At 39.0% G+C, this 25,233-nt stretch overlaps 1 long non-coding RNA gene across 1 annotated transcript in view; it reads right to left on the bottom strand.

The window, feature by feature from the left end:
• LOC116530791 overlaps positions 1–17,681 on the bottom strand; it is a 54,773-nt gene extending 37,092 nt beyond the window's left edge. The window contains exon 1 of the long non-coding RNA XR_004260129.1: positions 17,554–17,681. This is a non-coding gene — a long non-coding RNA (uncharacterized LOC116530791). The remainder of the gene's footprint in view (positions 1–17,553) is intronic.
• Between the last annotated feature and the right edge of the window lie 7,552 nt (positions 17,682–25,233).

Here is a 25,233-nt window from a genome sequence, read left to right as displayed (position 1 = left end):
AGTAGTATTAAATAGCACATATATATATACACATACATATATATATATATATATATATATATATCTATATATTTGGATATTTCTTTATCCAAAAAGTGGATAAAGAAAATGTGATTTTACATATATATATATATGTAAAATCACATTTTCTTTATCCACTTTTTGATTGATGGGCATTTGGGCTGATTTCATATTTTTGCAATTGCAAATTGTGCTGCTATAAACATGTGTGTGCAAGTATCTTTTTCAAATAATGGATCTTTTCCTCTGGGTAGATTCCTAGTAGTGAGGTTGCTAGATCAAACAGTAGATCCACTTTTAATTCCTTAATGAACCTTCATACTGTTTTCCATAGTGGTTGTACTAGTTTACATTCCCACTAACAGTGTAGAAGTGTTCCCTTTTCACCACATCCATGCCAATATTTATTACTTTTTGATTTTTTGATTATGGCCATTCTTGCAGGAGTGAGGTGGTATAGCATTATGGTTTCAATTTGCATTTAAAAGTGGAAATGTTTTTTAAAAGGAGGATCTAAATTTAAGTAAAATTTCTACATTTTACTCAAAGTTGCAAAATGTTATTAGTAGCCATTTTGATATTATGTTATCTTCAACAACAACTAAGAAAACTATATAAAATTATATACCCCAAAACACTATAAATAATTCAGCATGAAATTCTTAAAAATGTTCAAGTAACCTATAGAAAGGCAAGAATGGAGAAATAGAGAAAATAGAAAATGAAATAAAATAAAATGTCAGGCTCAAGACCTAATATATCAATAATTACCTTAAATGTAAGTAGCCTAAATATACCAATTAAAAGAGATTTGAAGAGTGAATTTTAAAATCACAACCCACCTATAAGCTGTTAATTTTGTAATTCACTTCAAATTCAACAACGTAAGTATACTGAAAATAAAAGAACAGGAAAAGCTATATATCACAAAGACATTAACTTCTAAAAAGAAAAAATGCTCATATTAATAGCCAAAAAAGTGGACATCAGACCAAAGAAAGTTACTGTAGACAGAAGGGCATTACACAATGACAAACGTGCCAGTCCACCAGGAAGACATAACAATCATAGATGTGCACACACCAAATAACAAAGGTTCAAACACATGAATCAAAAAATGACAGAGCTAGCCAGCATGGTTACTGATAATCCCGGTAACCATGCTGTCATCCCAATGCTTTGGGCGGCCAAGGCGGGTAGATCCCTGAGGTCAGGAGTTCGAGACCAGTGTGGCAAACATGATGAAGCCCCATCTCTACTAAAAACACAAAAATTAGCTGGGCCTGGTGGCATGCTCCTGTGGTCTCAGCTGCTCAGGAGGCTGAGCTAAGACAATCTCTTGAACCCGGGAGGTGGATGTTGCAGTGAGCCAAGATCATGCCAATACACTCCAGCCTGGATGACAGACTATGTATCAAAAAAAAAAAAAAAAGACAGAGCTGAAAAGAGAAAAGAAAAATCCATAATTATCTCTGGGGACTTGTGACCCTCAGCATTTGATAGAACTACTGGACAGAAAACTAGCAAGGATAGAAATGATCAGCGAAATACAATCAACCATCAGGATCTCATTGGCATGTATATAATACTCCACCCAAACAGCAGCAGAATATACATTTTTTTCCAAGGGCCTATGGAAAATTCACCAAAATAAACCAAACTGTGAGCCATGAAACAAACCCCAACAAATATAAAAGAATTTAAATTATCCAAAGTATGCCTTCTGACTACAGCAAAATCAAACTAGAAATCAGAAAAGGAAGAGAAGAAACAGATGAAAGACAAGAAAATTTCTAAACACTTGGAAATTAAATACCATGCTTCCAAATAATCCAAATAATCCATCAGTCAATGAGGAAGACTCAAAGGAAACTGAACTTTTAAAAGATAGAACTGAAGTAAAAATACAACATATCAAAATAAATGGGATGCAGCTAAAACGGTCCTTAGGGAAAATTTATAGCACTAGATTCATACATTAAAACAGAGGAAACGTCTCAAATCAATAATCTACCTCAAGAAACTAAGATGAGCAAAATAAACCCCCAGAAAAGCAGAGGAAGGAAATAATAAATATCAGAGCAGACAACAATGAAAATGAAAATGAGATAACATTATGCTTAATGACAAAAGACTGAATACTTTCCCTCTAGGGCCAGAATTAAGGCAAGGTTGTTTCCTGTACACCTTTATTGAGCACAGTAAGTGGAAGTTCTAGCCTTTGAACAAGTAAATGAGAAGAAATAAATTAATTTAAATTCTTTCATATTTGTTGGGTTTTGTTTCATGGCTCACAATTTGGCTTATTTTGGTGAATTTTCCATAGGCCCTTGGAAAAAATGCATGTTCTGCTGTTGTTTGGGTGGAGTATTATACATGTGCCAATGAGATGCTGACCGTTGATTGTATTTTTCAGAGAAAATCAATGAAACAAAAAGCTATTTCTTTGGGAAAATTAATAAATTTTAGCAAGAATGTCAAATATAAAATGAGAAAAACACAACTTACCAGTATCAGGAATAAAGAAGGAATATTCCTACGGATCCTGGAACCATAAAAAAAAAAATAGTATGAGAATAATACAAACATTTTCTTCATAAATTCAACAGATGAGGAAAATGGCTGGTACTACAGGTGTGTGCCAGTATGTTCAGCTAATTTTTGTATTTTTAGTAGTGATGGAGTTTCACCATGTTGGCCAAGCTGGTCTCGAACTCCTGACCTCAAATGATTCACCTGCCTTGGCCTCCACTCCTTTAGGAGTGTTACATTAATAATAATGTAACCATTTGTTACATTTATGTAATATTATTTAAATGGGAAAATTATAGAAATGGAAAATAGATTAGTGATTTTCATAGGGCTATAGGTGTGGGAGAAGCAGTGTGAGAAACTCTCACGGCACGGAACTGTTGCGTATCTTGACTTCTTAGATTATCAGTCTGTGGGTTGTTACATTACACTATAGTTTTACAAGACTGTTACTATTGTATAAAGGCCACATGGGAAATGGGAAAACTCCGTTGTTTCCTACAACTGCACGTGAATCTACAGTTATCTCAAAGTTTTTAAAAGGCACAGACATTTGGAAAACATTTTGACAGACTATTATAAAGTTAAGCATATACTTACCACTTGACCCAGCAATTTACTCCTAGGTATTTACCCAAGAAAAATTAAGATGTATGTCCACATTTAAAAACCTGTTATTTGTAATCACTAAAAACTGGAAATAACTCAGATGTCCATCAACTGGTGAACAGATTAACAAATTGTATACATCCACACAATAGAATTCTATTTAACAGTAAAAAAAATTATTGATTATTGATACATGTAACAACACAGATGGATTGTGTGGTTTACAAAAACCAAAGAAAAAAGTCAGGCCTTTAGGTTGAAAGGATCCACAAATACTAAGCAGAATAACAGAACGAAATTGCAATTAAAGTTACCTCCTCTGTGAAATTCAGGCTTCCAAGGATAAGATAGAACCCTAAAAACTTCCAGGAAAAAAAAATGCTCCCTGCAAAAGAAAAAGGATCAAATTGTCACCTGACTTTTTTTGAGTAAGGATCATATTGGCACCTTTTGGAACATATCATCAAATTTTAAGATAGAATTATATTAAATTTACATTTCTGTACCAAGCCAAAATATCAGTCAAGCTTTAGGGTAAAATAAACAATAATTAAAAACTATTAGGCTATAACAAACCACAGCGCACAAAGAAATCAGTAAAGTTTGTAGTTGAGTCTAATTAATTAATTGACTGAAAGAAAATTAGACAACAAACAGAATAAAATCTCTATTGATAACGATATTAGAGGTGGTGGAAGACAGGTTGAGAAGAGGTGAGAATTAAATAGCAGAGAGAAGATATTAATTAATTGTAGACATCAAAAGAAAATATTATTAAGATTTTCAGAGTAAATACAATTTTTTTGAGATGGGGTCTTACTCTGTCACCCAGGCTGGAGTGCAGTGACATGACGATAGCCCACTGTAGCCTTGAACTCCTTAGCCAGGAATGGTGGCTTGCACCTGTAATCCCAGCTACCCCGGAGGCTCAACAATCTCCTGCCTCAGCCTCCCAGGCAGCTGGGACTACACCATGCCTGGCTAATTTTTTAGAAATTTTTTGTAGGAGGCTGGGCGCGGTGGCTCAAGCCTGTAATCCCAGCACTTTGGGAGGCCGAGGCAGGTGGATCACGAGGTCAAGAGATCGAGACCATCCTGGTCAACACGGTGAAACCCCGTCTCTACTAAAAATACAAAAAATTAGCTGGGCATGGTGGTGCGTGCCTGTAATCCCAGCTACTCAGGAGGCTGAGGCAGGAGAATTGCTGAACCCAGGAGGCGGAGGTTGCGGTGAGCCGAGATCGCGCCATTGCACTCCAGCCTGGGTAACATGAGTGAAACTCCGTCTCAAAAAAAAAAAAAAAAAGCCAAAAAAAAAAAAAAAAAAGAAATTTTTTGTAGGGATAAGGTCTCACTATGTTGCCCAGACTAGTCTCAAACCCCTGGTCTAAAGCTATCTTCCCACCTCAACTTCCCAAAGTGCTGGGATTACAGGCATGAGCCAATGCATCCAGCATAAACAAACTTTATTTATTTTCTTTTATTGTACTTTAGGTTCTGGGGTACATGTGCAGATCATGCAGGGTTGTTGCATAGGTATATACATGGCAAGGTGGTTTGCTGTCTCCAACCCCCCATCATCTACATCTGGCATTTCTCCCCACGTTATCCCTCCCCACCTTCCCCAGCCCCTGCTGTCCCTCCCCTAGCCCCAACACAACTGACCCCAGTGTGTGACGCTCCCCTCCCTGTGTCCACATGTTCTCATTGTTCAACACTCGCCTATGAGTGAGAACATGCAGTGTTTGAATTCTCTATTCTGTGTCAATTTCCTGAGAATGATGGTTTCCAGATTCATTCATGTCCCTGCAAAGGACACGAACTCATCATTTTTTATGGCTGCATAGTATTCCATGGTGTATATGTGCCACATTTTCTTTGTCCAGTCTATCATCGATGGGCACTTGGGTTGGTTCCAGGTCTTTGCTATCGTAAACAGTGCCGTGATGAACATACGTGCAGCACAAACAAACTTTAAAAAGATGTTTTAACTGCCAAACCACTGGAAGAAAAACATGGATGTGAATATATAGAAAAAGCTCTAGAAGGAAACACACCAAACTGACAATACTGAATTTCTATAGAGAGTATAGGGGAGGGATATGGGGTTGGTCTGAGGGACTTCAGCCATATCTGTAGCATTTTAGCATCTACAAGAAATGTATTCATTCTTGTACAGATTGTGCAGATCTGAACAATCCTTACTTTGATTGTCAAAGACAGAAAAAAATATTTGAAAGGCCAAGGCGGGTGGATCACTCGAGGTCAGGAGTTTGAGACCAGCCTGACCAACATGGTGAAACCCTGTCTCTACTAAAAATACAAAAAAAAATTAGCTGGGTGTGGTGCCAGGCGCCTGTAATCTCAGATACTTAGGAGGCAGAGGCAGGAGAATTGTTTCAACCTGGGAGGCAGAGGTTGTAGAGAGCCAAAATCATGCCATTGTACTCCAGCCCGGGGAAAAAGAGTAAAATTCGGTCCCAAAAAAAAAAAAAAAAAAAAAAAAATATATATATATATATATATATATATACACATACACACACACACACACACACACAAATATATATATACACATACATATACACACACACACATATATATACACACATATATACACACACACATATATATACACATACACACACACACACACATATGTATATACACATACACACACACACACACACACACATATATATAGTCAATGCTAGAAGAAATTTGAAGAAGACAACTTTACTCAGTATAAACTGGGATATCATTTGTGAAAGTTTTGCAGTAAGCATTAAATGTGGGCCAACATTTAATACTCAGTGGCACAATACACTAAATATTTGTTGTAATATTTAACTAAATAAAGTACGGACAGAATGATAAATGTCATCACTGCCCAAAAAATGATCAGTTTTAACATAATGGCGTATTTTTAACTAGTTTTCTTTACAAATATACCTACACAAAAAGACGTAAAACAGATAAACATCAAGAGACATGGGGCTAGCTTTATCCACAAAATAGGAATTTCTTCTGTTTTTTTCTAATTTGAAATCATATTTATTGGAGTTTTGTAGCCTATTTGTTCTCCCACACACTCATAACATATTTACAAACCAGCAAATGTCTTCAAAAGTATCATTCTTAATGGCTGGATAATATCCCATACGTGGCATGTACCACAACAATTTATGATATGAATATTTAAGTAGTTTTTAATTTTTTGATAATTTAAATAAAATCATAGTGAACATCATTATACATACATATGCGTGGATATCTGTGATTCTTTCATTTAAGTAATTTCTTAAAATTGAACGGCTGGTCCAAAAAATGTACTCATTTTTAATACTTTTTTCTTTCTTTTTTTTCTTTTTGAGATAGGATCTCACTCTGTCACCCAGGCTGGAGTGCAGAGATGTGATCATAGCTCACTGCAGCCTCAACCTCCCAAGCTCAAGCAATCTTCCCACCTCAGCTTCCCAAGTAGCTGGGACTACAGCACAGGCCGCCACCCACTGCTAATTTTTGTTTTTTTTTTTTTTTTTCACTGTAGAGACAGGGTTTTGACGTGTTGCCCAGGCTGATCTTAAACTTCTGGGCTGAAGCAATCCACCCACCTTGGCCTCCTAAAGTGCTGGGATTACATGTGTGAGCCACCACAGTGCCCAGCCAACATTTAATACTCATTGCAAAACTTTCACAAAATATATCCCAGTTGATACTGAATAAAATCTTCTTCAAACTGCCTCTAGCATTGATAATATTTTTTGTCTTTGATAATCAAAGTAAGGATTGTTCAAATCTGCCTATCTTTGATAACTACTGAGGTTTAGCCATTTTTAAATGGTTTTATTGTCTACTTATATTTCTAATGTTACTAATTGCCTGTTCATTTTGTTTGATAATTGGTTTTTATTTCTTATTAATCTCTAAACGTTATTAATAAGAAATGTCATTATCCCTTTGTTGTGTATATTTTAAACAATTTTCACAACGTAGTTCCCCTGTAATTTCATTTGTGATGTCATTTGAAAAACAATTTCTGTTTTTATGTCCATTTTTCACCTTTGTTACTCTGCCTTTGACGTCACATTGAGAAGGTTAATCTCACTATCACATCAACATTTTCCTAATACCTTTTCTTTTGTGGTTTCATTTTCCACACTTGAATCTTCATTATACCTGTGACCGTCTAACGATATGATAAGGTTCTAACTTTATTTTTCCTGAATGATGAGATGGTTGTCCCAACACCATTTCTGCTTTCCCCACTGACTTTTACTAAACTCCATTTATTTTTATTCTGCAAAAAAATTTGACTATATCTTTATTGCAAAAGTCAAACTATACAGACAATGCAAAAATTCTCCTTGAAAAAGCCTCATTCCATTTCTAATTGCATCCTCCTCTTACCATAACCAACTATAAATCAATTTGATGTGTGGAAACCTGGGGGTTTCTTCATAGTAAAAGTAACTGGCATTTAGGAGGGCTTACCACATGTGCGGCCATGCTTTAAGGGCTTTGCATATATTAACTTGCGTGATCTTCCCAACAGCCTATAAAGTAAGTACAACAGCTATCTCCATTTTACCATTTTAGGAAACAGGAAACTGAGACACAAAGGGTAGGGAACTGAGAAACCTGCTCAGGGACACCCAGATGGCAGAATGGGGATTCGAACCCAGGAATCTAGCTTCAGAATTGACGGAACATTGACTGATGTCCTGCCGTCTCCCAATACACCTACATGCACTTTGGTGAAAAACACAAGGCACTATTTTCTTTTAAAAAGAAAATCTGAGGCTGGGTGCAGTGGCTCACATCTGTAATCACAGCACTTTGGAACACTGAGGCAGGAGGAATGTGTCCCACCTTTGCTTGAGTCCAGGAGTTCAAGGTCATGGTGAGCCATGATTGTGCTATTATGCACTCCAACCTAGACAAACAGAAGGAGATCTTGTCTCCAATGAATGAACGACTGTATTTATAAATAAATACATAAATAAAAATAAAGTTGGGTCTATGGATTTTATATCATACTATAAAAATTATGCTAGTGCCTTTTTGATCAAATGTCAATATCTCTTGGTTGTCTTTCCACATGAATTCATATAAATCAACTTCAATTTTTTTAAAAAACTACAATATAGTATGATCTACTACAGTTTACTTAACTCTTCTATCAGAGTATAGTTAGGTTGGTTTTAGCCTTTCACCACCAGTAAGGCTGCAAAGAACATCTCTAGCATGACTGCCTGCACATTTTTGTGAAAGTTTCTCTTGTTGCTGTTGGTTTTTCTCATTCATGTGGTATGTGCTTTTTTGTTTGTTTGTTTGTTTGTTTGTTTGTTTGTTTGTTTTTTGAGACGGAGTTTCACTCATGTTACCCAGGCTGGAGTGCAATGGCGCGATCTCGGCTCACCGCAACCTCCGCCTCCTGGGTTCAGGCAATTCTCCTGCCTCAGCCTCCTGAGTAGCTGGGATTACAGGCACGCACCACCATGCCCAGCTAATTTTTTGTATTTTTAGTAGAGACGGGGTTTCACCATGTTGACCAGGATGGTTTCGATCTCTTGACCTCGTGATCCACCCGCCTCGGCCTCCCTAAGTACTGGGATTACAGGCTTGAGCCACCGCGCCCGGCTTTGTTTTGTTTTTTTAAGATTTTACAATTTAATTTAATTTAACTTTTAAGTTCAGGGGTGCATGTGCAGGTTTGCTTTGTAGGTAGACTTGTATCACGGGGGTTTGTTGTACAGATCACTTCATTACCCAGGTATTAAGCCTCATGTCCATTTGTTATTTTTCATGATCCTCTCCCACCTTGGGGCCCTTTTCACCCACCAAGAGGCCCCAGTGTCTGTTGTTCCCCTCTGTGTCCATGTGTTCTCATCATTTAGCTCCCACTTGTAAGTTAGAACATGTTGTGTTTAGTTTTTTGCATTACTTTGCTAAGGATAATGACTTCCAGCTCCACAAGGTCTGACTCTGTCACCTAGGCCGGAGTGCAGTGGTGGAATCATGACACAGCACACTCACTGCAGCCTCTATCTTCTGGGCTCAAGCAATTCTCCCACCTCAGTCTCCCAAGCAGCTGACACTACACATAAGTATCACCATGCCTGGCTGTCTTTTTCTTGTTTTGTAGAGACAAGATCTCACTATGTTGCCCAGGCTGATCTCCAATTCCTGGGCTCAAGTGATCCTCCCAAATTGCTGGGATTACAGGCATGAGCCACCATGCCCAGCCTGCATTTTTAAATGTAACAAATACTGCCAGATTGCCCTCCCAACTATCTGAACCCATTTATACCCCAATAAGCAAAATATGATAGCACTTGTTTCTTTATGACATCCCAACAGTTGATACTATCCAGCTTCTTTTCAATATAATGAGTGAAAAATGGTATCTCCTTGTGCATTGTTTGGGATGTTCCTCACTACTAGTGAAGCTGAGCAACTTTTTATGCTTATTTTCCATTTGGGTTCCCTTTTTATTCATTGCCTGTTTGCATATTTTTATTATTACCCTTTTGATTTAAGAATCTTTTTCTTATTGATTTACAAATGTTGACATATATTTTGAATGCTAATGCTTTGTCTTTTGCAAATGTAAATATTTTCCACCAACATGTGTTCTTTTAATTTTGTTTATGGTATCTTTTTTTGTTTATAGTATCTTTTGTCATAGAGAAGCTTTTAATTTTATTTGGGCAAACTTATCATATTTTCTTTTGTGGTTTATATGCTATATTTTCCTTCACTCAGTTTGCAGGTTTTATTTTTGTATAACATTTAGCTCTTTAATCCATCTGGAATTTACTTTGGTGACTAGTGTAATTTAAAAATATAATTTTATTTTTACAAATAGTATCTAATTTTCCACACAATTTATTCTTTCCCCTGCTAATATGAAATGCCAATTTTTCTCAAAATTATATGTATATCTACAGGGATCTGTTTCTGGACTCATTACGTTGTTCTAGTTAAATTTTTAACTTTAATACCATTCTACTTCAATTAATATAACTTTAACATATAAATAGATATTTAGTAAGGTAAGTGCACCTCTTGTTTTTCTTCTAAATTATCTTTGTTCTTCTCATACATTCACTCTTCATATGAATTCTATAATCAGCTAGTCAAGTTCCATATAAATGCTGTTGGACATTGAATTTTTAGATTAGGTCAGGGAAAATATCTATCTTTACAATATTAAGCACTCTCATCCAAAATTAAGGTATATAACTTATTTGGATCTATTATGCCCCTCAATAATCTGAGGTTTCTTCCTAGATATTTTATAGTTTTTATTGCTATTCAAATTGGGTAATTTTGTCTATGACTTTTTCTAATAAGATAATACTGTTGTATTAAAAACTATTAGGTTTTATGTGTTTATTTTATATTAGACCACTTTATAATACTTTCTCATTAGTTTTAATGGTTTCTCAACTGATTATCTTGTCCTTCCTAGGGAGCTTGGCTGAAAAAAACAAAATGACACTATAATCTCTTCCTCCATTATTCACATGCCATTTTTATTTTTTCTTGTTGTATAGCATTGGCAAAGACCTTTAATATAATATTGAATATAGAAGTGAAAGGAAACCTTGTCTTGCTTGTGACTGAAATGGAAATAGTTCTCATGGTTTCACCACCGCTAAGTTTCTAGTAGAAATCTTTACTTTAATAATGGAAGTTTTCTTCTATTTTTCATGTGCAAGAATTTTTGAGTGCCTGGGGTTTGTTTGCTTATCATGAAATAGTAAATTGGAAAAAAATGTTTTTACTTCTGTTATGGTTTTAATTTCAGACTTATACAAGGCTTCTAGAATGAATTGAGTACCTTCCCAATTTATAACATAATTATCTATTTCTTGAGGGTGTTATAGAATGAAATAATAAAACCGTCTGGACTTGATGTTTTCCCTAAATGTATATTTTTGACTGGCTTTCTAATTTTCTCAACAGAAATAGCATATTTAGACTTTCTATTACTTCTTGAGCTAATTTTGAAAATCATGCATTTCATCTAGTTTTTTAGTTATTAGTACAAAGTTACTATCTTACAAAATTTAATTCCTTCTCTATCTGTAATTACATCTTATCTCCTTTCCCATGCTGTTTATTTATGCTCTCTTTTTTCCTTAAATTTGAAGGTTTTATTGATCAACTCTACTAGCTTTGTTGTTCTTGTTTATTTTATTAATGTCATCTTATCTTTATTAATTCCTGTATTCAACTTTCTGGAGATTTGATTTTTTTGTTCTTTGTAGTCTCATGAATATTATGCTTGGTTCATTTGATTTCAATTTTGCTCATTTTCTGATGTATGCATTTAAGTCCATAAATTTTCCTCTGATAACTGCTTTGGCCACATCTCAGAGGTTTTAATATTTAATGCTCTATTGCTTATTTCTAAATAGTTTGTAATTTCCACTTTTTATTTCCTTATTAACAGAAGACTTTTTATAAGTGTTTTTATATTTATGAGAGTGGAAATTTATTTAATCTCTCCTTTATTTTCTCATTTGTTCAGAGAATGGAACTTACATATCCATACTTCTTCGAATTTGCTGAGATTTTCTTTGAAATCTAATACATTATCAATTTGTGTGATTCATGTGTCTGTCAAAAGAATGTGTACTATAAGCTTGTTGATTCAAAGTTGTTTATTGTGTCATTTAAATTCTGTGTCATTCTTTTGTCTATTTGAAATATTCATTTCCTAGAGAACTATGAAATTCGTCCTTCTACTCGTTTTTGCTTTGTATTTTCCAAAGCAACTTGTAAAGGACACAAAGATTTATAATTACATATTCTTGGTGGCTGTTCTTTTTCACATTATGAACTATTCCTCTATGTACACTAATATGCCCCCTCTGACTTCATATGACTCATAAATCATATTACAAATTTTAATGCAATTAGGCTTACATCTTGACTCTGTTTCTTTCCATTGATTTAACTGATTATTTTGGGACAAATGCCACACTGTTGTCTATTGTGGCTTTATAAGTTAATTTTTATCTGATAGTTGAATTATTGATTACTCTAGCATTATTCATTCTTCCACATTTAGGTTTATTTTGTAAAACTACCAACAGAATCCAATTTAAAATGTTGAGTGAATCTGGCTTATCATATAAGCCAGGTGCAGTGGCATATGCCTGTACTCCTAGCTACTCAGGAGGCTGAGAAGGGAGGACTGCTTGGGCTCAGAAGTTCAAGTCCAGGCTGGGCAACATAAGAAGATCCTGCCTCTCCACAATTTTTTTTCAATTATTGGAAAAGAATTACTTACAAATCAACTTGGGGGCATTTCTCTTTATGTAGCACTTAAGGCTATTTATATGCACCTCAGAAAAAAATGTATTTCCTTCGTGTGTATCTGGCTCACTTCTTAAGTTTGGGGATTTTTTGTTGTTGTTGTTTTATATTTTGTGTCTTCAATATAAACAGAGGATTTTTCTTATCTTTTATCTCTGTTATTCCCAGCATAATATGTAGGACACTTTTTATTTGTATATATCTGTTTTATTATTAGACATATCACGATATGGCATAGGAGTATTTGAGATAATGTTCTTTGGATTTTCCAGATTCTCATAAAATAGGAAGAATTTTGAATTGACCATTTCAATATTTATTTCTCAATTTTTTATTTTGACTGTCATTTTTATTATATCATTATCTAAGACTTGTTTTGTTACCATAAAAAGAATTCCTCCAACTTTTTATTTTATTTTTATTTTAAGTTCTGGGGCACATGTGCAGGTTATGCAGGTTTGTTACATAGGTAAGCGTGTGCCATGATGCTTTGCTGCACCTGTCAAGGTATCAAGCCTGGCATGCATTAGCTATTTTTCCTGATGCTCTCCCCACCCTGCCCTCCCCTGACAGGGCCCAATGTGTGTTGTTCCCCTCCCTGTGTTCTCATTCCCCATCCATGATAGACTGGATAAAGAAAATGTGGTGCATATGCACCACAGAATACTATGCAGCCATGGAAAGGAACGAGATCACGTCCTTTGCAGGGACAGGCATGAAGCTGGAAGCCATTATCCTCAGCAAATTAATGTAGGGACAGAAAACCAAACACCACATGTTCTCACTGACAACTTTTTATCTTTAGGTATTTGTAGCCTGTTGTTTTAAGATAGATTATCGTATAAACCAGAATGTTCCACATTGGTACTATCAATATTCGGGGCTGGATAATTCCTTTTCCTGAACATTGTAGGGTATTTAGAGCACACTTACCCTCTACCTACATACAGTAGCACCACCTCCAAGTCATGACAATCAAACCTGTTTCCAGGTACTGCCCCCTGAGAGGCAAAAATGTCCCTGAATGAGAAACACCAATGCAATGCATTCTCCTTCTCTTCCTATTTTAATCATAGCTTTTGGTAGGACTGATGTTGAATTTTATCTGATGTCTTTTTGATGTGATAAATGTTTAATTATATATTTCCTGATTTGGTGCCATCCTTACAGTAGTGGAGAAAGGCTTCATTCGTCAAGGTTTGTTATGTTTCATATAAGGTTAGCGTTCATTTTGTATAACTTTTACCTCTACGCTTATGTGTGAAGTTGACCTGCAGGTTTTGTTTGTTTGCCATGTTTGTCAGGTTCGAGTACAAAAATAATGCTTGGTTGGTAATTAGCAGGATTACTTTTTGTTCTTAAGACATCTAAATCAACCTGCTATACAAGCATCCATTTTAATATATTTTTACATTTTTCCTTTGTTATTCAACTACTCTACAGTTAAGATTAGCAATTTGTACCACCATGAGATACCATCTCATGCCAATCAAAATGCAATTATTAAAAAGTCAAGAAACAACAGATGCTGGCAAGGCTGTGGGGGAATAGGAACACTTTTATACTGGTGGTGGGAATGTAAATTTGTTCAACCATTGTAAAAGACAGTGTGGTGATTCCTCAAAGACCTAGAACCAGAAATGCCATTTGACCCAGCAGTCCCATTACTGGTATAAACCCAAAGGGACATAAATCATTCTATTACAAAGATACATGCACGTGTATGATCATCGAAGTACTATTCACAATAGGAAATGCATGGAATCAACCCAAATGCCCATCAATAATAGGCTAGATAAAGAAAATGTGGTACATATACAACATGGAATACTATGCAACCATGAAAAGGAAAGAGATCATGTCTTTTAGGGGCATGGATGATGCTGGAAGCCATTATCCTCAGCAAACTAATGCAGGAACAGAAAACCAAACACCACATTTTCTCTCTTATAAGTGGAAGCTAAACAATGAGAACACATGGACACAGAGAGGGGAACAACACACACTGGGGCCTGTCGGGGGACAGGCTAGGGGGAGGGAGACCATCAAGATAAATAGCTAATTCATGCTGGGCTTAATACCTAAGTGATGGGTTGATAGGTGCGACAAACCGCCATGGCACACATTTATCTATATAACAGGCCGGCACATCCTGCACATGTATCCCCAGAACATAAAAGAAAATAAAATAAAATTTTTAAAAATTAGTAATTTGAAATTTCCTAGAAAGTCATTTATTTCAACAAAATTTTCTATGATAATATATCTATATTTTCTACCACTTTTTAATTTTTTGGAATACATGTATATTCTCCTTTTTTATTTCTAATGTTTTTACATGTGTTTTCTCACTCTGTTTTACTTAAGTAACTTGTCAGATGTCTTTGACAAATTCTAATTCTTAGACTTGGCAACATACAGTCTGTTTTCTGATTTACTAAGTTATGTTGTATCTTTACCAATATCTTTCTAGTTTATTTCATTGTTGTCTTTCTAATTTATTGTGACTTAAAAGCTTAATTCATGTATTTTTATTCTACATTCAATAATGTTGGTGTTTAAGGCTATGTGTTTTCTTCTGAATATAGCTTTGAGCATACCTCATAAGGTTGATATATGGTATTCTCATTGTAATTATTTTCTAAATACTCTCCAAATATAGTTTTGATGTCCTCTTTGATCTGAAAGATAATTCAAAGAGGTCTTAATAATTTTAGAAATTGCTCATTAAAGTTTTTAGTTACCCTCCTTTGTTGATTTTATAAAGTAAAGGATCTGCCCACTTTTTGATTCTTTGAATATATCCAACTTTTTTTATAACCAATATATACTATTTAGTGAATATTTCATAGGCTTTAATATAGTCTCTCATTTGAAAAAAAAAAAACTCAATTTAAGAAACAACTTTATTATTTGAAATCATCTAAATCCTTGGATTCCTTGCCTACTAGATCTGCCAAATACCAAAAGAGATGTCTTAAAGTTTTTCATTACAACTGTGAATCTCTCCACTTCTTGTACTTCTAACAATCTTGCTTGCTGCATCTTACTGCAATGCTATTTGGCATATTAGGATCCACGACTAGTTCAGTCCAGTGGCCTGCAAGCCCAGGGAAGACAGGAATCACATCTGACCTATTTAACGTTGAGTCCCAGCCCCTGGCCCAGTATTTACTAAATAATTATAGGAATCAGTTGACAAGTGATGGAGATTCAGTGTTAAGTATATGCCCTTCAACAAACATACTTTACCTATTAGATCTAGTGTTTCTTACCCTCAATTCTACTTTGTCTGATGCCTGGAAAGATAGAGAATAGATTTTTTTTAGAAATAGGATTTCACTCTGTTGTTCAAGCTGGAGTGCAGCAGCATGATCATAGCTCACTGACGCCTCAGCCTCCTGGGCTCAACGGATCCTCCCACCTCAGCCTCCTAAGTAGCTGGGACCGCAAGCATGCACCACCATGCCTGGCTAATTTCTTTTTGCTTTTTGTAGGGATGGATTATCACTATATTGCCCAGGCTGGTTCAGGACTTCTGGGCTCAAGTGATCCTCCAGCCTTGGCTTCCCAAAGTGCTGGGATTACAGGCATGAGCCACCACGTCTGGTCAATGCTGTCAGTATGTGTCCCTATATTTTGTTAGTTTGTTTTATCTGATATATATTACATATCTTGTTATTGGGTTTTGGTGGGTTTTTCTGTTTTTTTGTTTTTGTTTTGCTTTGCTTTTTTGTGTTTCTTTATCTGCCCCATCCTTAGTTCTATGAAATCTATTTTCTTTGTGATTGTCTTTAATATACAGAGATACAGTTTAGAATTTAAGTAGCAAATGGTTTCAAGTGTTTCCAGAGTATTACTTAACCTCTACATTTAACTCCTATATTTTTCTGATTTTCAGGTCGGAGAGGCAATGGAATCTTTTAGTTCTTCTTTTTAACACAATGTAGTTAACACATTTTTATTCTCCTCTTCCAGACCCCATGCTACTATTTCTTCTCCAACTACTCCTCAGACACTTATTAAATAAACTAGGATTTTATAGGTTGACTATTATTAATTTTTACGCAATAGGACTTCTCTTTGGAAGAGAATTTTTAACACTTGAATTCAGTTTTTTGAATAATGTCTCAATTATTTACAGAGCATTTTTTTAAGTATAAATGAAGTTTATCCTTCTTCTAGGTGAAGCTGCACCTTTCACCCCTACACCAGACATTCCTTTGCTATGAACACACAGGGTGCTGGGAAGACACAGGATTCCCATAGGCAGTTCTGGTTCTCCTATGGGCCAAGCAGCTCGAGTGCCCAAAGGTAGCTCTCTGGGAATGGTTGTGGGTGAGGAAGCCGAGAGCAAAGTATCCATTGGAAGCTGGTAGAGGCCGAGCATGTGGCTCATGCTGTAATCCCAGCACTTCAGGAGGCTGAAATAGGAAGATCAGTTGAGCCCAGAAATACTTCTGGGCAGTGTAGAGAAAACCCCCCTCTACAAAAAATTTTTGTAATTTTGTAAGACTAGTCTGGGCAGTGTAGAGAAATCCCCTCTCTTAAAAAAATTTTAAAACTTAGCTGGGCATGGGGTTGCACACACACCTGCAATCCCAGCTACTCGGGAGGCTGAGGCTGGAGGATCCCTTGAGGCCAGGAGTTTGAGACCAGCGTGGGCAACATAGCAAGATCCCATCTCTATAAAAAAATTTAAAAATTTTTAGCTGGGTGTGGTGGTGCGTATTTGTAGTCCCAGCTACTAGGGAAGCTGAGACAGGAGGATTGCTTGAGCCCAGGAGTTCAAGTCTGCAAGTGAGCTATGATCATACCACTGCACTCCAGCCTGGTGACAGAACAGACCCTGTCTCAAAAAAAAAAAAAAAAAGAAGAAGAAGAAGAAGCTGGTAGAGAAATTGGAGGGATCTGGATAGGGCACAACGCATGTCTGCTACACCAGCACACCAGTGCAAGTAGCAGGTGGGAGCCATGTCCCCAAAAACCCCCCACTGGGCTAGGCTCGAGCCACAGCTGCACCTGCTGCTGGTGACATGCTAAGCCTGCCCTTCTCACCTGGCCTTCACACGTAGACTTACTCCCATCATCCGACTTTGCATCAGCTGCATTTCAGCCAAGGTTTCCATTAATGGGTTATTATATTATATCACCTGCAAAACAGAGAAAAGGAGGGCTGTTCTAAAATTCTAACGTGAAAAGTGAGTGTGTCAAACACAGAATGTGCGGACACAGCGACCATGGAGTTTACCACTTTATTAAAATTGTGATTGTTCACATAAAGACTCAACCAGGTCACATATTAATAATTATCACTGACAATCTTTAACATCAGCTGAAGCCCACAAGTGAAGCAATATTACATCTCCCGGTCTCATTTATCTTATTGCTTATGGCCCCTCTGTGGTCAGCACGCTGTGAGCTTCGTGGGCATTTAATTATGAGCACATCATAAATGTAGCTGACAGGGCAGAGGCTGCCCGGGGACGCTCCTGGCGAGGGGGTCACAGTGGAAAGTAGTTAGTTGGTGCACCCTCCAGAACAGGGCGTGGCAAAGACCACTTCTTCACGTCGCCCCGCTGCCGTTGCCTGTTCCCCACTGCAAAGGGGCAGTAGGCGGGAATGTGCTCAGTTATTGACAGCTCTCTTACCTTCAGAAGCATCAGCCCACTTGCTTTAAAACCTAAGACCAGCCCCACAGTCTCTCCTGTCCCGCTTAGCTCTGAGAGTCTTTTGGCTTGCCTCTCTGTGTGTCTTTGGCTGTTTACAGAGCTCTCTAAATGTGGACTTCACTCTGATGCACATGAAGAAAGTGGACTTTCTCCCCATACTCCAGGGGTCCAGAAAGCCCACTGTCCCCTTCAGCTGTCCCCAGTGCCTTCTGTGCAAATCACTCAGCTCTAACGAGGTGCAAAGGACAGTGAGGGTCCCAAGAACATCGCCGGCACTCACCTCGATGCAGGAAATACCTTTCCACTACAGTATATCAAAAAAAGGGACTCTGCAGTACAAGGAGCGGAGTGGGGAGGGCTTTTCCGTTCGTTTCTAATTAGCCACTGTCCTGATGTGATAGCTAAGGCGTCGTGCACTAATAAGGCCACACACCTCCCCAGTGGGCTTGGGAGAGCAGCAGGACTTCCCCGTGTCAGGTTTCAAAGCAACCGTCCTCGGAGGGTGGAGGTACGGCTTCCTCCACCACCCCAGCAGGCTCGATGGGGAAGACAAAGCATATAATAAGGGGCGTGCGATGAAGGGGCTCCGAGGAGAAAGCTGAAAAGTAGCTATCATGTTGGCAGATAAATTCTACACACAATTATTCATTCCTAGCCTCTTGACATGTAGATTAATGAGTTTGATAACCCAGGCTTCTAAGAAGTAGATTCCACTCTGTTCGCAGTCTTTCTCCCCCTCTACCTACAAACGGCACACAGGTCTATGGAGAAAAAAACAAATCGATACATTTGCAGTAGCCATCACTGCTTTCTGCGATTGGAGCCCTACGTCAAAAATATGATGCATCTTCTCCTTCCCGGCCTGGGAGAAGCCAGTCATGGCCAGGCAGACCCTGGAGGGGACTGTGGGCTTCAGATCTTGGACTCCACTAAGTCCTGGACTTATTTTTAGTGGGCTGGGCATGGAGCATTTTCAACTCCAGCCCCGAGGGTAAAGGGCCATTTCTTGACACAGCAGCCGTAATCTGCTATTGTGCCTTAGGTTGAAGTCCCCACTGGCACAGTCCCAGGTCAGCACTCAGACACCCTCGCCAAGAAAGAGCCACACGGAGAAAGGAATGATGCAGGAGCCGGACAGTCACACCTGCACCCACGCCAGGTATTTCCCTTAGGACTGGTGAACAGCACCAAACTCCAACCCAAGCGTAAGGAGTTCAAATCCTTGTAAAGAGAAATTGGGTTCAGTGTGCAATTATCAAGATGATTTGGTTTTTATATTATGACTGTGCCACCCCCAACCCACAGTGATGCAGATTTTGGATATGTATTGCGATTGTCCATTTTTTTAATTTTCTCGTTAGCCATTTAGCAAAAGCATTTCTAACTCCCAGCCCCATTTTATTTCCTTTTCATCACATTGGTGTTTATGTTCTTAAGATAAAACACATGGGGGAGGTAGAGAGGGTAGAGGGGAAGACTTTTCACCTGATACCCTGCTAGGAGACTTTATGGCAACCCTCCTCTGCCAGGCAAGTCCTCTGGGAAACAGAGTAGGTCTCTAAAACCTAGAGGGGGCCTGGGCACAGTGGCTCATGCCTGTAACCCCAGCATTTTGGGAGGCCCAGGCAGGTGGATCACTTGAGGTCAGGAGTTCAAGACCAGCCTCGCCAACATGGTGAAATCCTATCTCTACTAAAAATACAAAAATTAGCCTAGTGTGGTGGCACATGCCTGTAATCCCAGTTACTCAGGAGGCTGAAACATGAGAGTCACTTGAACCTTCAAGGCAAAGGTTGCAGTGGACCGAGATTGCACCACTGCACTCCAGCCTGGATGACAGGGACTCTGTCTCAAAATGAAGGTGGAGGGGAACCTAGAAGGAGTGGAGGGAGTTCTGTCTGATGATTCACCTCCCCCAGTCATCACAGATTCAATGTCTGTGAAATCTTCGCGGATGCTGGGGATAAGGGGTACAGGAAGACCATTCTGCAAGACACCTTCTTTTGCCCTCCAGGAAGAGAAATGAAAGAAGTAGAAAATCACCCTGCTCACAAAAATCCAATGAGGTCTTTGATTAGCAACATGGACCAGTTTAAGCATTTGAATTTCAACATAACTTCCACGCCACTTTGAAAAATACAGCCGTGAGCTACACAAAGAGGGAAAAGTCTCTTTCCCTTATTTGAGGAGCCAGGCTTCTCACAGTCTTGGGGTGAGGATCGCCAGGTTTAGCATGTAAAAATTCAGGATGCCCAGTTACATTTGAATTTCAGATAAACAGGGAATCATTTTTTTGTATAAACATGTCCCAAATATGGATGGAACTAAAAAGATAATTTACCATATACTAAATACTAAGATAATATACCAAAAAATATTTTAGTATTCGTATGTCCTATGCATATTTGAGACATATTTATACTAAAAAATTATTCAATATCTGAAATTCAAATTTAAGCAGACATCGAGTATTTCATCTGACAACCCTATTCAGGGTGTCCTTGTGAAACTGCTCAGAGAGGAACCAGGGTGTGACCAAGGAGAAAAGCGTGAAAATGGGCTCAAAATTCACGACAGCCACACCCAGGGGCGTCTTCCATCCCTCCATCTGGCCTCTCCAAAAACATCCTGCTTCCTACTGAGCCCAAAGCCCAAACCACCGAAAGAAAACTCGGACCATTGATCCTGAGTAGATGAGAAGCCCCCAACTCTGGCTTCTAGGGCTCTGTATATAAGACCTTACATTGGAGAGTATGGGGCTGGGAGGACACCAAGGTAGAGGTGTATTGGGCTCAAGCTGAGGGTATGGGGCCAGAGGGACACCAAGGTAGCCCTCAAGAAACCACAGCCCATGGGATTGTCCTTGACAGCTGCCCTACTGCTCCCCAAATACAGAACCTCCTACCTCACCACGGCCCGGTTGGGCTTTTTCTAGAAGACAGCGGAGGTTTGAAGGTCCTACTCTCCCACCTGGCCTGGCAGAAATCCCAGAACAGAACTGCAGAACGCAATTGGGGCAGGGAGTGGGGAGCAAAGCCAGCACTGCTTCCTTTTTCAAATCAATTATGGCCAGACTGACTCATCTTCTCTCATAGACCAGAAAGTCCCACATCTTGTTGTTTCTTAATCATATGGAAGCCTAAATATAGACGTATCTGCAGAAGGACAAGCCTGAGAAAACCAGTATCCTTGTTCTCCCAGGGGAAAGCTCCATTCTCACTCTTTTCTGCTGGATTTTAAGTTTGGGACTGTGCCCCCAGTAGTACACAGAGGATGCACCTGCCTGTCGGGGCAATGGCCGTAATTCAGACCTGCCTCCAGGTCAGCTGCTGCACCTGGGTCCCCATCACACACTATTTACTTGCCCCTGGAATGATCTCCAGCTTCCAACCCAAGAGCAGTGTGATGAGAAGGAAGCCAAGCACCTCGGCTGCATCTCAGCAGAGTGCCTTTGTGAATGGAACCCTCACTGATGTCTGGCCTTGAGCAGACACCCAAGGCTGCAGCCTCCAGAGAATATCTCAGTAGAAGAGTCCCACTGAGCACCAGGCCAGGCGCAGCAGAGTCAACCAGGCACCCAGGAGGGAGGAGAGCCCCCACAATGCTCTGGGTCTGTGTCCTCCTTCCCTTCATGCATTTCTGGGAAGTAGCACAAAGGATGGCTTTATCAGAAAATAGCTTATTTCCCTTTGGGAATGGTCTTGAGCCCAAAGTTTCCTAAAGCCTGGGCTGTGGAGAAAATGGAGCCGTGCTTCAGAGAACAGATGCAAATGAGATAGCCATTCCTATGATCTGAACGAAAGTCAGTTTGTCCAGGGAAAGCATTTTAGAGGAGATCAAAGTCATATCAGAATAGCCACGAAAAGCTTTTGCAAACCACAGTAGTCAAATTTAGCAATGAGAAGCATGAGACCAGGGAAGAGTGGCCAATAGCCTGAGATTCTTTGGTGCAACATGAGTGATGGCAAAATCAGGATGTCACTGCCAGCCAACCAAAAGCCAGGCCTCGTGCAGTAGGCAACCTGGGCAGCAGAACCTGGGCTTTAAGGCTAAAGGAGCTTCTGTCTGCTGACTCTCCTGTGGTCTCCATGCCATGCCCAAAACACAATCTAACGTCCTCTTAGCATCCCTAGACTAGAGCTGGAAACCTGGCAGCTCATAAGCCACAATACACCGCACGATCTTGTTTGGTTCACACAGTAGTGGGTAAATATTTGAATTAATTGCCAATATTTTAAAATCAGATTTTGGGCCAGTGGCAGTGGCTAACGCCTATAATCGCAATACTCTGGGAGGCTGTGGTGGGCAAATCACTTGGGGTCAGGAGTTCGAGACCAGCCTCGTCAACATGGTGAAATCCTGTGTCTACTAACAATACAAAACTGGCCAGGTGTGGTGGCACATGCCTGTATCCCAGCTACTAGAGAGGTTGAGGTAAGAGAATCGCTTGAACTTAGGAGGCAGAGGTTGCAGTGTGCAGAGGTTGCACCACTGCACTCCAGCCTGGGCAACAGAGGGATATTCTGTCTCAAAAAAAAAAAAAATTAGCCAGGCATGGTGGTGGGTGCCCGTTATCTCAGCTACTCAGGAGGCTGAGGCAGGAGGATCACCTGAACCTGGGAGGTGGAGGTTGCAGTGAGCTGAGATCGCACCACTGCACTCCAGCCTGGCCACAAAGGGAGACTCAGTCTCAAAAAAAAAAATCAGATCTTGCAGGAAAATACAGATTTTAGGTTTCCCTTGAGAACTCAGAAGATCTGACAACACTGGGCCTGTGTCTGATTGACAAGAGAAAAAGGACAGCCTCCCTTAGACACGGCATGCCCTTGCCAGTTCTCCACAGTCCCCAGCACTCCCTATTGTGTATCATCTGCTCATGGGTGGGTGCACTGTGGAGGGCCTGCCCTTGGCCCCAGAGGACCACAACAGGAACACAAGCACCTCTGCCCTCCCCAGAAGCCTTTTCCCACTGGCCCCCTCCCACGTCTCAGAGGAACCATTATTCTAGGCACCTTTCCCTCCCATAACCACAGGTTACTCCACTTAGGTCCCCAGCGCCTGTGATCTGCCATCTAGAACCCCAACAGAGGCATACGTTCATAAGACAAAAACCCCAGTGTCTTGGAAACTGTCTAGAAAATAATTTAAATAACAGACATCGCAGCATTTTTAGACAAAAAAAAGCAAAATGTAACAAAGTCATGCCCAAGGCCCAAGGTTAAAGGCAATCCACATGGCAATAGTGAAGGCAAGAATGATGTGCCCATTTCACAGACTGTGGCATCGGAGGTCAAAGTCCCATTTCTCCAGACTCTATTCCCTTTAATTTCCAGGATGAATGGTTCACCCATTGAGGAGGAGGGGAAGGAAGTTTCATCAATGTATTAAGTGTTGAAGGGGGAAAAAAAGTTCTGATTGGCTGATTCAGGAATTGGGATTCTGGGCAGAGCTTTACAAAAGGATAATGTATCTTTAAGCCTAGGTGCCCTTCAGGGAATGTATTGGATAAATGTCTTCTGAAAAGCCTGTAAATATTCCATCGCCTCACTGTCATTACTACCATGAAATGAAAATGAAGCATGAAAGAAATATAATTCCATATTCAGATGACAGCATTAGCCTCCATAAGCAAACTGAAATATTTATTAGTAAAATGTTCAGTATCTACGCCTGTAATCTAAAAAAAGGACAAAAATGTTTTATAATAAAAAAGAGATTGAATGCAGAGGTAAAATCTGGTTGGCTGATTTTATTGCTTATTATTAAATCCTAGCAAAACAATTATTTTTTTCTTTTCATTAGTAAGACACCCAAATTAAAACTCTGCCCTCCGGCTGCAAGGTTTACAGTAGTGATTAAAAACAAGGAATTGTGATGCATGGGGCTTTTGACAATGGCATAATCAAATTCATTCATATTGTTCAATCTTTCACTGACAAATATTTTTACAGTGAAATATACCAAACAAAGAATCACATACAACAACCATCAATACAGAGAAATTAGGAAAACCTTGTTATTATTTAAATACTGAAGTGATACCAAGTTGCCATAATCTTGAATACAAACATTATACTGTAGTTAATTAGGGTAATTATTGTCTGGATTGTGCTTAATTGTCTTATGCTGAATAGGGTGTATGAATGATGCTTTTTGAGCTTTCTATAATACCTAAGTGCTGCCAAACTACTTCGTGATAATTTAATAAGTTTTGATGGTATTTCCTATAAGTCAGAAAATACATCTGAATACAAGCTAAGAGATAAACATGGACCATAGGACTTGACCTCTGTTTCACCTTATTGAAAAAGAGGCGTAAGAGAGTCATTTAGTATACCAGCGTCACAGAGCATTGCTGCACCTGGAGCACATTCCTTAAAGGAAAGGGGAAAGAAAAAAAAAAAAAAACAGGGTCTTTGAAGTGAATGAAAAATTAGAAATTCAAGTGACCGCGATCAATTCTGAAACACTGCACAAAATTAATTACAGTTTGGCATCAGAAGCAAGAATGTAGATTTCAGACAGTCCGTGTCATTTATCTTGAGCCGCACAATATACAAAGCGATTAAAAGCCAAATCTGTCCCCACCTCCCAAGTCTAAGGCCTCTCAGAAGCTGTGAAGTACAAATGATTAACTCCAAATTATGCAAGGGACCGGGCAGCCGCTGCAGCTTGAATGGAGTGTGTGGCAAGTCGAAGATGCTGGAGAAGGACAGATTTGCGGCTCTTTATCAAAATCTGGTCTGGCCAACCATTGACGGACTCCAGATAAATTGCCCAGGGATCTGACAGTGGCTGCAGAAAGCTGACTCGGCAAAATCTGAATCTCTAATTTCTATCTGTTTTTAATTGCTTGCCTTAAATTTGCATTTTTATACAATTGGTTTAAAGGATTTATTCTGTTCTATAGGCTACTCTGACCAAATTGCTTTCCATTTCACATAGAGTTGTAGGAACCTGTCTTAGGAGATGGCGGGAGATGTGGCTTTTTAATCACTTTTAATACGCAAGCTCGGTGCCTTGAATACACCTAGGTTAGGGAGATCCCCTGCCCTCCCTGGCCCCT

This window comes from Sapajus apella, unplaced genomic scaffold, assembly GCF_009761245.1.
Source record: "Sapajus apella isolate SASKATOON/1434 unplaced genomic scaffold, GSC_monkey_1.0 scaffold68, whole genome shotgun sequence".
NCBI classification, from domain to species: domain Eukaryota; kingdom Metazoa; phylum Chordata; class Mammalia; order Primates; family Cebidae; genus Sapajus; species Sapajus apella.
Note: the sequence above shows the minus strand (reverse complement) of the source record. Positions and strands in the feature narration are given on the sequence as shown.